General features: G+C 43.2%; 1 pseudogene; it reads left to right on the top strand.

Moving 5' to 3' along the window:
- Positions 1–11,025: 11,025 nt before the first annotated feature.
- On the top strand, positions 11,026–12,232 carry LOC126701035 (small ribosomal subunit protein S13, mitochondrial-like; annotated as a pseudogene).
- The last annotated feature ends 1,265 nt before the right edge of the window (positions 12,233–13,497 follow it).

The raw sequence follows: 13,497 nt of genomic DNA, 5'->3' as shown, positions 1-13,497 counted from the left end.
GCATACCCGTCACGTTTTATTAGGGGCTGAACCGTCCAGTTGCTTCAATCGTCAGTGCTATACTTCCTCGTTTCGTTCATAAAATTGGTAAGTGTTCTTCTCAAAGCCACTCTTGTTTTAATTTTCCTTACAATCCACACCCGTTATGGACATACAGACCCGTCAGAGTCTTAGGCTCTTGTCGTTTCGTGTAGGAAATGTCTAGTGCGTCCAGTAATCAGTTGGTTGTTCGTGACGGGCTGGATTACAAGGAAGTATATCCGTCCGGTCATAGAGAACAAGATAGTCCCGGTGATGATAGGAGTCTGTCCTCCTCCTCCTCGTCCTCAACATATGAGGATACGGAGGTGGTTGAACAAGACGAGGACTTTGATGACGGTGAGGAATAGATTGTTAGATCCGTCGTTGGTGCTGATGGGCTCAGGGAGTTCGTCATGCTACCGGAGTGGACGGTGAATTACTTCTCGTCTGTCATCAAAGAAAAGCACTTTAAGACATTTAGGGATAACTATCAAATTCCAGACAATGTTTCCATCCGTCTACCCTATAAATCAGAGAGATGTTATTATGAAGGGGTAGAGGGTGTCGGGGTGTATGAGCAAATGTTGAAGGCCGGATTCAAGTTCCCATTGAGTTTGCTTCACCGTGAGCTCCTCCGATATTTGGGATTATCCGTGAATCAGATTTCCCCTAATACTTGGAGGGTCTTCATAGCGATGGAGATTTTGTACGGTGCAATGTCCAACGGCGCCAAGAGGCTGACGGTTAGGGAGTTCCTTCATTGCTACCGTCCGGACGAAATTGATAGGTCTAGGGAAATATATAGCTTCATCCCCAGGAGTCCACTATTGAAGGTCATCTATGACACGCCGGACTTAAATAGGGATTGGAAGAGCCGTTACTTCTTCCTAGAGGGTGACAGTTCGATGTGTCGTCCAGGGAACACAGATTACATGCCCGTCGACACCACTTGGGGCATATTACACCCGTCTAGTATGGACCGTCCTCAAAATTTTAACTTTTATTTCATTATGTATGTTTAAAACAATCTAACCGTCCTTTCTTCTTTGCAGTTAGACGACGCCCCCAAGTCGATATTGAGGAGTTCGCCTTCCTTGAGAAAATCTTCTCAAAGACCCAGCCGGAGGAAAGGACTTGGGCGAAGTTGGTGACACTTAAGACCATTCATTGGTATTGTGACGGACCAAAACCAACACCAGCAGCCGTCAAGTACGAGGCACAGATTAGAAGGTGTAAGTTCGTCACCCTATGCTTGATAAGTTACATATCTTATTTTGATAAACAATATTCCCGTTCACATTCCAAAAATGGACGACGCCAAGAGGAGAGCTTTGATTAGATCCAAAGCCGCAAAGGAGACTGGCGATGTTCCTCCCTCGGTGACGGGCCCAAGCAATCCATCCGCCAAAAGGAAAACACAGCCCAAAGTGGATCGTCAGGCCAAGAAGGCCAAAGTGTCCTTGGAACCCGTCGTGGGACTTATGGCGGAGCCTCCGAAGACGGCCACTCCAATCAAGCACTGGGTCGGCAAAGGCCTCATGAAGGGGCCGTCGAAGGATCAGGAGAAGCCGCCCGTTCTTCTTCGGGAGGATTCTAAGCATGCCTTAGAACAGATTTCCTCCATCATGTCGGTGGAGGATTATGAAGACCTAGGCAACCATTCGACGGAGGCCATGGGTGAGACGGGCCTTTTTGCAATTACACAGGTAAGACAACCCGTCTACTTTACAAATGCAAATTACATCTTTTTTGCCCATAGTTCGTTTCATAACTATCATTGTTATTATTTTTTAGGCAATGGTCATGATGAAGGGATTGATGGGACGGTGCCTTAGCCATGAGACGGCCCTGGATTGTGTACGAGCGAAAGCGGAGCAGACGGAGGAAGAACTACTTCAGTTGAGAAATTGGAAACCCAAGATGGAGAGGAAGCTTGAACTTTCCGAGAAGGCAAGGAAAAACCTTGAACAGGTGACGGAAGAGGCGATGAAGACTCTAGAAAGCAAGGACAAGGAGATAGAAGATTTGAAAAATGAATTCCGTCAGGCTAAGGATGTCGCGGTTCGTGAGTACCGTGACTCCGATGCCCTGATTACTGAGCTAGGTGACTCCTTCCATCAAGGTTTCATGGATGCCATCCGTCAGGTCAAGCAAGCTTATCCGGATTTGGACGTTTCAAAGTTCAAGGTTGAAGACCCAGCTCAGACATCCGTCATACCTGCTGCTTCAGAGGATACAGATGACCTCTTTGCTGATGACGATGCCCTTGGTGATGGGGAGTTAGCACCAGCAAAAGTTGCACAAGCTCAGCCTGACATGAAAACAGTTCCTCAGTCCGTCGTCAATGAGGACAAAGTTCAGTAGCTAGTTTTTTTTTTTTTTTTTTTTTTTTTAATATTTTTTTTATGTACTTGGGGAACAATTTTCATCCGTTGCTGATGATATGTAAACATTGCCCTTTAAGGGCCTATTGAATGCATCCGTTCACTCCATTTTATATGTTGAATGTTTTAATTTTCTAATTTTGCGCTTGAATTCTGTCATTGTGGGACCTATTTACACCCGTCGAATTATTTGTTACTATTGGGTCCGGCATGTATAGGTATGTTTTTTGTCTTAAGAATTTATTCTTTGGAAACCTGTCCACCCCGAGTGATAGCTTTAAGTCCGTCCGAGTTAATCATTAAATTTCATCCGTCCATTTTTTGGACTTGCTTTTATATCCGTCCACTTTGGACTAGACTCGTCACCATCGTAGGATGATCCGTCCACTTTGGACTAGACTCGTCACCATCGTAGGATGATCCGTCCACTTTGTGGACTTATTTTGGATTCGTCCATTTTGGACTTCTAATCGTCATCCTCGTGGGATGGGCCGTCCATTTTGTGGACATGTTTTATATTCGTCCATTTTGGACTTCAAGTCATCATCCATGTATGATGATCCATCCATCTTGTGGACTTATTTTGTATCCGTCCATTTTGGACTTCAAGTTGTTACCCTCGTAGGATGATCCATCCACTTTGTGGACTTATTTTGGATTCATCCATTTTGGACTTCAATTTGTCATCCTTATAGGATGATCCGTCCATCTTGTGGACTTATTTTGTATCTGTCCATTTTGGACTTCAAGTTGTCATCCTCGTAGGATGATCCGTCCACTTTGTGGACTTATTTTGTATCCGTCCATTTCAGACTTCAAATTGTCATCCTCGTAGGATGATCCATCCATCTTGTGGACTTATTTTGTATCCGTCCGTTTCGGACTTCAAGTTGTCATCCTCGTAGGATGATCCGTCCATCTTGTGGACTTATTTTGTATATGTCCATTTCGGACTTCAAATCATCATCTTCGTGGAATGATCTGTCCATCTTGTGGACTTATTTTGTATCCGTCCATTTCGGACTTCAAATCGTCATCCTTGTGGAATGATCTGTCCTACTTTGTGGATAATAATAACAAATACATGTAGAAAATCAAAATTGTATCTGATTATTATTCTTAATAGAAATGCGTAAGGGAAAAGTGCTTGCCCCCTTGGGCTTAAAAAGGCACGAATAGATTGTAGCAAAAAATAGTTGAAGAAAAACTAATAATTAAAAAACTTAAGATAAACTGGTCAATCGGGGGGGGGGGGGGGTCGTTGCTGTTCGCCGTGTTACTATTACTGGTAGTACTTTCTCAAGTGCTCGGCATTCCATGGATGCGGCAGCTTCTTTCCGTCTGTTGTCTCCAGGTGGTAGGTTCCTTTCCTTTGTCATGACGTAACTCGGTAAGGTCCTTCCCAATTGGGGCCGAGCTTTCCCTGTGTAGGGTCTCTAGTTGCACCCATGACCTTCTTGAGTACGAGGTCTCCTACTTGGAAGTCTCTGTGTCGGACCCGAGAGTTGTAGTGTCTGGCCATGTGATCTTGGTATCTAGCGAGCCTTTGCTCCGCCGCCGACCTAACCTCGTCTATCAGGTCCAGCTGTAGCCGCATTGTTTCGTCATTCCTACTCTCGTCATGGTTGTGAACCCTGTAACTTGTGAGCCCAACTTCTACCAGGATGACCGCCTCGCTCCCGTACGTTAGTCGGAATGGCGTCTCTCCTGTTAGGGTCCTCGCCGTTGTCCTGTATGCCCATAGCATGCTTGGCAATTCTTCAGGCCATATGCTATTTGCCCCCTCGAGCCGAGTCTTGATAATTTTAAGCAGGGATCGGTTCGTGACTTCAACCTGGCCATTAGCCTGAGGATGGGCGGGTGATGAGTAGTGGTTTTTTATTCCTAGCTGTGAGCAAAAATCCCGGAAGTAGTCGTTGCCGAACTGCCTCTCGTTATCTAAGACAAGGACTCTAGGAATACCAAACCTGCATATGATGCACCTCCAGACAAAACTTCTAATGTTCTTCTCCGTAATGGTGGCCAAAGCTTCTGCTTCTACCCATTTTGTAAAGTAGTCAATACCCACTACCAAGAACTTCAGCTGTTGTACCGCCGTTGGGAAAGGTCCCATAATGTCTAGTCCCCACTGAGCAAACGGCCATGGAGCCATCATCGGGGTCAGCTCCTCGGTTGGTTGTCTAATAATATTGCTGAATCTCTGGCATTTGTCACAGCTTTTAACGTAAGACTCGGCATCCTTCTGCATGGTTGGCCAGTAATACCTAGCTCGTACCAGTTTGTGCACCAACGACCTCGATCCAGAATGGTTCCCGCATATCCCTTCGTGTACTTCCGTCATTACGTAGTCTGCTTCTTCGGCACCCAGGCATCTTAGATATGGACGAGAGAAACCTTTCTTGTACAGGATGTCTTTTATTAAGACGAACCTTGCCACCTGGACCTTTAGTTTTCTTGCTGCCTCCTTCTCGTCTAGCAGTAACCCGTTCTTCAAGTATGAAATTATCTGTGTGGTCCAGTTACTTTCGAAGCATATCTCCTGCATGTTGCCAGGGTCTATTAGTAGAGAAAGTTGAACAAAAGAAAGTACATTACCCAGTGTTATCATATGATCTGCTGAAGTGGTTTTGGCTAGCCGGTCGGCGAGCTCATTTTCTCCCTTGGGGATTTGGATGACCTTGGCTTCTAGGTCATCGATTCTTGCCTTTACTTGATCAAGATATCTCTTCATCCTTTCCCCCTTGCATTCATAATCTCCGTTCACTTGATTGGTCACGACCTGAGAGTCGCAGTAAATGACTACGCTCTCGGCTCCTGCGGCTTTGGCTAGGTCGAGGCCTACTACCACTGCTTTGTATTCCGCTTCATTGTTGGTGGTGGGGAAGTCAAGATGAACCATACATTCAATCCTGTCTCCTTCAGGTGACAGCAATACGATGTCGGCTCCCCCGGCTCACCTATTGGATGATCCGTCGGTATATATGCTCCACTGAGGGGACTCTTCTGCCCCCTTGTAATTCTGCTATGTAGTCGGCTACGATCTATCCTTTAATGGCTGCTCGTGGGTGGTACTTGATATCAAATTCGCTCAACTCTATCGCCCACAACGTCAGTCGACCTGCAGCTTCAGGATTGCTCAATGCCCTTCGCAAGGGCTTGTCGGTCATTACGTTCACGGTATGGGCTTGAAAGTAGGGCTTGAGCTTGCGAGCCGCTGTGACTAATGCAAAAGCGAGTTTCTCCATAGGTGGGTATCTTTCTTCGGCACCGCGGAGCGCCCGGCTGGCGTAGTATACGGGCTTCTGTACCTTGTCCTCTTCTCTAATTAAGGCCGCGCTGACTGCGACAGGGGAGATAGCCAAGTAGAGGAAGAGTTCTTCACCTGGTTGCGAAGGGCTCAGTAGAGGTGGTGAAGATAGATAGGCTTTTAACTCCTCGAATTCTCGCTGACACTCGTCTGTCCACTCAAAAGACTTCTTTAACATGCGAAAGAAGGGCAAACACTTGTCCGTGGCTTTCGACACGAATCTATTTAATGCCGCTACCTTGCCGTTAAGGCTTTGTACTTTCTTCACATTTCTCGGGGGGGCCATCTCTATTATGGCTCGGATTTTATCCGGGTTAGCCTCAATCCCCCTTTGAGATACCATGAATCCTAGGAATTTTCCTGCTGTTACGCCGAATGCGCACTTTCCTGGATTGAGCTTCATGTTATAGGATCGAAGCGGGCCAAATGTTTCCCTAAGATCTTCTAGGTGGTCTTCCTCCTTCCGGCTCTTCACTAGCATGTCATCGACGTAGACCTGGACATTCCTCCCGATTTGCTGCACGAACATCTTGTTTATCAGCCTTTGGTATGTTGCTCCCGCATTTTTTAGGCCGAATGGCATTACTTTGTAGCAGAAGAGGCCATGACTGGTCACGAACGAAGTCTTCTCCTGATCAGCCTCATGCATGCGGATCTGGTTATAACCTGAGAAAGCGTCTATGAAGCTTAGTAACTGGTGTTGAGCCATCGAGTCTACTAGGACGTCGACCCTTGGAAGGGGATAGCTATCTTTGGGACACGCTTTGTTAAGATCGGTGAAGTCCACGCACATCCGCCACTTGTCGTTCGCTTTTTTAACCATTACTACGTTCGCCAGCCAATCGGGATAGTAGACTTCCCTAATGAAGCTTGCCTCTTATAGTTTGCGGACTTCTTCCACTATTGCTTGATCTCGTTCTGGGGCGAACACTCTCTTCTTCTGTTAGACGGGTGGAAAGGAGGGCAACACATTCAATTTATGTACCATGACCGAGGGATCGATTCCTGGCATGTCGTCATGACTCCAGGCGAACACATCTTGATTGCTCCTCAAGAAAGTTATGAGCTCTTGACGGATTGCGGGTTTGGCGAGCGTTCCGATCTTGGTTGTTCGATCCGGATTGGAGCTGTCGAGAGTAATCTCCTTTAGCTTCTCTGTTGGTTCCGCCACCGTTCGGTGCTCTTCTATGTTCAAGGCCTAGAATTGTACTTCCGTCTCCATCATAGCCACATAGCATTCCCGTGCGGCCATTTGACTTCCGTGCAGCTCTCCTACTCCATAATCTGTAGGAAATTTGATCATCAAGTGGTAAGTTGATGTCACCGCCTTCCACGAGTTGAGCGTGGGTCGTCCGAGGATAGCATTGTAGGTGGACGAGCAATCGACCACCAGGAAGGTTACGTCCCTGGTGATTTGCTGGGGGTAATCGCCTACCGTCACTGATAACGTGACCGCACCCAAAGGGAATACCCGGCTCCTTCCGAAACCAACGAGCGGGGCGTTCGTCGGCATTAATCGCTCCTTCTCAATTCTCATTTGCTGGAACGCCGGATAATACAAGATATCGGCTGAGCTGCCGTTGTCGACCAACACCTGGTGCATGTTGTAGTCTCCTACCCGCATGCTAACGACGAGGGCATCATCATGTGGATGGTGTAGGAGTCATGCATCTTTTTCTGAGAACCCGATAATGGGGCCTTCTCTCCTTGCTATCTTCGGCACGGTGCCCGTCAGCTGGGCGCTCTATACCATCCGAAGGTACGTTTTGCGAGCCTTTTTTAAAGACCCGGCTGCAGCTGTTCCTCCGATTATCATCCTTATGTCCCCTATGGGGGGTCTTGGTCGCTCGTTCGCTCGCCGGGGGTGTTGTTCTTGTGGGGGTGGATCTGTTCTCTCCTTGCTGACGAATTTTTGCAGTTTTCCTTATCGGATAAGGGCTTCAATTTGTTGCTTCAAGTCGTAGCAATCGGCTGTGTTTGACCATGGTCACGGTGGAAGCGGCAATATTTGTCCCTAGATCGTTTGTTGGGATCACTCTTCAGCTTTCCTAGAAACGTCAGGGCCCATTCGTCCTTAATCTGTATTAGGACTTGGTTTATCGGGGCTGTTAACGGGGTGAAACTTGTGAATCTTCCCCCCATGGGTTTAGGGTGTCTCTCCTCCCTTCGGTCTCCTATCCTGCCTTTCTTCTGCCCCTAGTCTTGTCGAGAGTCTTCTTGCCTGTCTCTTTTCTTGGGCCTCTCTTCTCGGGCCAACAACGTGTCTTCAGCGTTCATATATTTGGTGACCCTGTAAAGCACCTTTGACATGGTCTTTGGGCCGTTTTTGTATAGGGAGAACAAAAACTTACCCCCCTTCAGCCCATTCGTGAATGCTGCTACTAGTATCTTGTCGTCGGCTTCGTCGATCGAGAGCGCCTCTTTGTTGAAGCGTGATATGTAGGCCCTTAACGTCTCCTCCTCTCGCTGCTTGATATTCATTAAACAAGCTGTGGACTTCTTATACCAATGTTCTCCGATGAAGTGCGTAGTAAATTAAGCGCTTAGCTCCTTGAAGGTGCTGATGGAGTTGGGTGCTAACCGGCTAAACCAAATCCTTGTTGCGCCCTTTAGGGTTGTAGGAAAGGCCCTGCACATAATCGCGTCTGCCACTCCCTGAAGGTGCATCAGGGTCTTGAAGGTCTCTAGGTGATCTAGAGGGTCCTTGACCCCGTCATAACTATCCATATGTGGCATGCGGAACTTACTTGGCAGGGGGAAGGAGTTGACGGTTGTCGTAAATGGCGAGTCAGTCCGGTTGACAAGGTCGTCAAGATCACTGGACACTCGTCCCTTGAGAGCGTTCATCATCACTTCCATCTGTTCCTTCATCGCCTGCATCTCCGCGATGATGGGTGGTGGAGCCGTATCTGCAAGAGAAGGAAGGCTCGTGTCCCGTCGTTCTGGTCTGCTTGGGGCGTTGCTAGCCTGTGGTCCTTCGTGATTCCTCCTTTCAGCGTTGGTCCCTTCTTGATCTGCTCCTTGGTTATTGGGAGCCGCATTTTTCTGGTTCAGCTGCTCTTCTAAGTCGTGGTTTTGTTTGGTGACGCGCTCCACGGCTGTGGCGAGCATCCTAACCTGTCTCTCAAGAGTAGTCGTAGGGGCTTCTTCTTCTTGAACGTCGTTAGTGGTCGCCATTGAGCGAGTAAGTACCACGTAACTCTTTTGTCTAGGAAGCGATAATGTGCTACCATTCCCACAGACGGCGCCAACTGATGATGCCGAAAATATCACCAATAGGTCACATAGCACTCGCGACTCAAAGCGAACCTGCACAACAAAAATAATCGAAAAAACCTTAGAGAGCACCGATGTGGTGCCGGCCAAATACTCTCCGAAGGTCAAATTAGAACTATTCTCACAACTCTAGAGTGCTAGAGAGGGTAAATTATGCGTACCTTGATTTACGAGGGTATTAGGGCTTTTATAGTAGTAGAGAGTCGGCTTTTCCTTCTTGGTGTAGAAGTCTTTTCCATATGGGACTCTACTTCAAGTCTTTCCGAGCGTGGTGAGCAAGTTTTTCCTTATAGAGGAGATCTACTTTCAGCGTGCGTGTCTTCTAGAATCACCCTTGTGCTTGAATTTCCATATTGGGATTCTAGGGCGTTTCTAGGCAATGAGCGATAGAGATCTCAGATCATGGGCCCTTACTGTGTCCTTCAGCGATGGGCCTTCAATGAGCGTTGGATCATCTCTACATCGGCCCAACAGTTCCTATCCGGCAGGCCCATTACCATAGGCCCGTCAGGCTTATTACCATAGGCCCGTCAGGCTTACATTTTATCCTCTTCAATAACAATAATTAATATGTTTATTACATTAGAAAAAAAATGCCAAATGATCTTATAGTTTATTTTTTATTTTTTTACTAGAACTATGGACAAATTTGTAATAATAAACTCCGTAGACCGCAAGATTCATCTCTTACTCAAGATTTATCTTCTACTGAAGTTTCTTATTGACCCCCCTAGACAAAAATCCTGGAGCTGCCCCTGTGTATGATAGTCTATCATCCTAATATGATGCCACTCAATTTATTTGGTAGTTTAGACTTTAGAGATCATTCATGATAAAAGTCTTTCTAATTATGACTGAGATTATGCTTTGACAAGTTTCCAATTATTTGAAGTATGTATAGTTTCATTCTCAAAGGTTCTTGCTTCATCATATTGAACTTGACCTGTTTGTGTTTTGAAATTAACTTGAACTCTTATTAAAAGCTTGGTTTTGTATCTACTCTATGTGAAACACTGTAAAGAAGTAAACTTTGACTTTTTAGTTTTAAATTATAATTTTTAACTTCTGTATTCAAACTAAGAAGGGTGAAGGAAAAAGGCTTATGGATTTTATGAGATGTATATGTGTTGATTGTGATTTTTATGTTGTAGAATGATGAAAAGAATTGAGAAGGGAAAAAGGACCCTGTTTAGGATCCACTTGAAATAGGGCAAAAGCCTAAAGGTTGCTTCTAATGTTGCTGCACTTGGATGATTCAAAAGCTATGTAGACATGTGCTTATGCATTATATGTGATGTTCTGTTTCGCAAAATTTACATTTTTGAGGTTCTTCAATAAATGATTTTTTTTTTTTTTTTGGAGTTATGTGGATATGTGTAATTGTTATTTATCTTAATTCTTACCAATCAAAAACATATCATCTATCCTGATACTGGAATATCAAGATGAAGGATTTGCACTTGATCCATTAAGACCAAATTCGAACATGCAAGTGATTCTTTTACCCAATTTTGTAGTCTAATTTGCAAATGATTCTAATTGTAAAGCTTGACAATTTGTAACTTGCTTTGGATCCAATTAATATATATATATATATATATATATATATTGAGTTGATCTCATTTTTAGTAGTTTTCCCGTGCATCACACGGGTTAGCGACTAGTTATTTATAACATAATGTCATAACATAATATCATACACAGTATCGTACAATAGGATTTTAGGGCACTAATCCTAACATTAACTACTAACTATTTTTCATCTTTGGGCTTTTATATGATATGCTGAACTAGTGATATATATTGAGTCCAGAGAGTTTTCAGGCTTCCAAGGTAAGCCCATTTTCCATTCCCAATCAAAGAGATTTGGCCCATTTGCAGTTAAAAAAAATTAAAAAATAAAACTAAAATTGGTTTCCATCTGTGTCTGTGACCATATCCAATTCCAGTGTTATAGCAAAACCTCAGTCTCCTTTATACTTTATAGCTAAATCAAATACTATAATGTTTGGTTCAAATACTATAATGTTTGGTTAATGTGGTGCAGTAGGAGCAGTTTCTGATATTGGTATTCGACTTCGTCAATGTTTGGTTTACGATTATGGTTTTGAATGTTATGTTGGTGTCTCCTTTGTGCAGTTTCATGGTTTACATCTGCAATGCATTAATATCGGAGGAGGAGAGGGAGAGATTCCAGACAACAAGCGTCTGAAGACTACTCTTCAGCACATTCATGGAATTGGCCGCTCCAGAGCATGCCAAATTCTTAGCAGGCTAAACATTGAGAACAATCTTACTAGGGACTTAACAGGAAGAGAACTATATGCTCTCCGCGAGGAACTTAATAATTATATGGTCCAACAAGAATGGGTAAATCTCTCTTGCTCCCCCCTTCCTTTCCTCTCTCTCAAAATTCCAGTATCTGGGGTGTTTGCACCTTGGCAAAATAGGATTTAGGCTAGTGCTAATGTAATTGATGAAGCAAAATTAACTCAATTTTGAACTAGTTGGGTGTACATGCAGTTTATTTAGATTTGATAGTAAACAAGTTTATTGTACAACAAAAGAAGGATTTGGTTTACAATTGCTCTAATTATGAATGCTAGAATATTAAGCAATTGAAGTTTAAAATTTATCATAATATTCACAAAATTTGGTTTTTGGTTTCAGAAGAATCAAGTTAAAAAGGATATTGATAGTTGAAGGATATTCAGTGCTATAGAGGAATAAGGCATAGTCAGGGATTACCTTGCAGAGGACAGCGCACGCACACCAATGCCCAGACCTGGAAGGGTAAGGCAGTTCCTATTGCAGGAAAGAAGAATGCATAACTATGTTGGATCATTCTCTGTTTCTTAGATTCTGGCCTATGAATCAGTTTGGAGTATAAATTTGTTCATTTTTAGTTAAAACTTTTTTCTTTTTCTTTTTTTACATTTTGAAGGTCTTTTATTTGTTCCTCTTTCTAAAATCTAATTTCTTTAGGTTTTATGCTATGCAATTTTTTATGTCCTTGATGAACAATAATTTTTTCAAGTGCATAAATTTACAGTGCTTTGAAAATAGTTAGCACTCACTAGTTTGGCATGAAATTTTGTATGTTTGCATAAATGGCATTGGGTTTGAAATCGACAGGGCAACCATACTTTGAATGGAGATTGTTTTCTCCAAATATTTTCCGGACTTTCTTTAGTGGAAATGAATTCAAGATAATGTAATTAAGGTTTTATTTGTACTGTTTGAATTTTTTTATTTGCGAAGTTACTTTTCTTCTTGTAATTATTCCCTTTTTCAATGGATGTTAGATGCTATTATATTGAGATCTATAGTCAGCCTTAAAATTTTAGGACTAAGACTAGGTGGTTGTCGTTGTATGGAAGACTCTTATTTTGACTTGACATGAAATTTACCATTGTCCAGTCTGCTATTGATAGGATTATTTAGCAGAGTTAGCTGTGAGCCAATTGGGGATTGCCGTTTTCATTCACGGACATAACTACAACAACCTTGGACATTGCCTCACCTGTTTTTTTGGATTGTTAGTTTCACTTTCATCTTTGCTAGTTATACTGGGTCTTTCATAGAGTTAAGTACAATAACATCCCGGGAAAGTCTTCATTGGTGCACAAGTAGCCAACTTTCTAGTCTCTGATAACAGATCAACATTGGTATTGCTGTTGGACAATGATTTTTGCTGTTAAGGAGCTTCAGACAATAAACTACTAGCAGAATTCTACAACATTGGCAGTTATTGGAAATTGACCAGTCTGCCCAGCCTAATGGTTAATTGGCTTAAATCAGGTCCAACCTACATTTTTCTTATTCTTGGTTAGACAAAGACTCACTTTGAAACTTGACTAGGACTGTCTTGACGTAGAAACAAGGTTTTCATCCAAATTGAAGGAATTCCCCTTATTTGATGATTTATTTAACCATCCATGTGTATTGTAAGGAAAAAATTCATGAAATTATTCAAATAAATTATGTGATTAGAAGTATCTATAGATGGTCATTTCAACTTGTCATGTATCGGATTGGAGGAAGTAAATTTTGTTCATCCACATATTTATTTAGGCATATGATTCATAAGTTATCTATATAAGTGTACATGATAGAATGGGCTGGTTTTTGATGGATAAGGCACTAAATCTTTACCATGACATTTACATAGCTCATGGATGCTAGTGTTTGGTAATGGGAAAATACAGCTAAAGAAAAGGAAAATGTAAAATTAAAATAACACAGTTTTTTACATTGAATTACCTCTTTTGGATCCTCCTCCATCATCCTTTTGTAGTGGTAGGGAGGAAGGCATTGTAGACATACATTATTTTCTTATTAGAGAAGGACAATGTGTTGCTTTCTTTTTGCCTATTGCAGAATATGTTGTCTTCTTATACGAGTGTTGCTCGGGAGGATTTGTTGCTTTCTTGACAAACTAGCCTTTTGCCGAAATATGGCCAAAATTCTACTATTTGTAATTGTAAAATGGTCCCTAATGTGCTAACT

Source organism: Quercus robur, chromosome 9 (genome assembly GCF_932294415.1).
Source record: "Quercus robur chromosome 9, dhQueRobu3.1, whole genome shotgun sequence".
NCBI classification, from domain to species: Eukaryota; Viridiplantae; Streptophyta; class Magnoliopsida; order Fagales; family Fagaceae; genus Quercus; species Quercus robur.
This window is presented reverse-complemented; position numbering and strand designations above follow the sequence as displayed.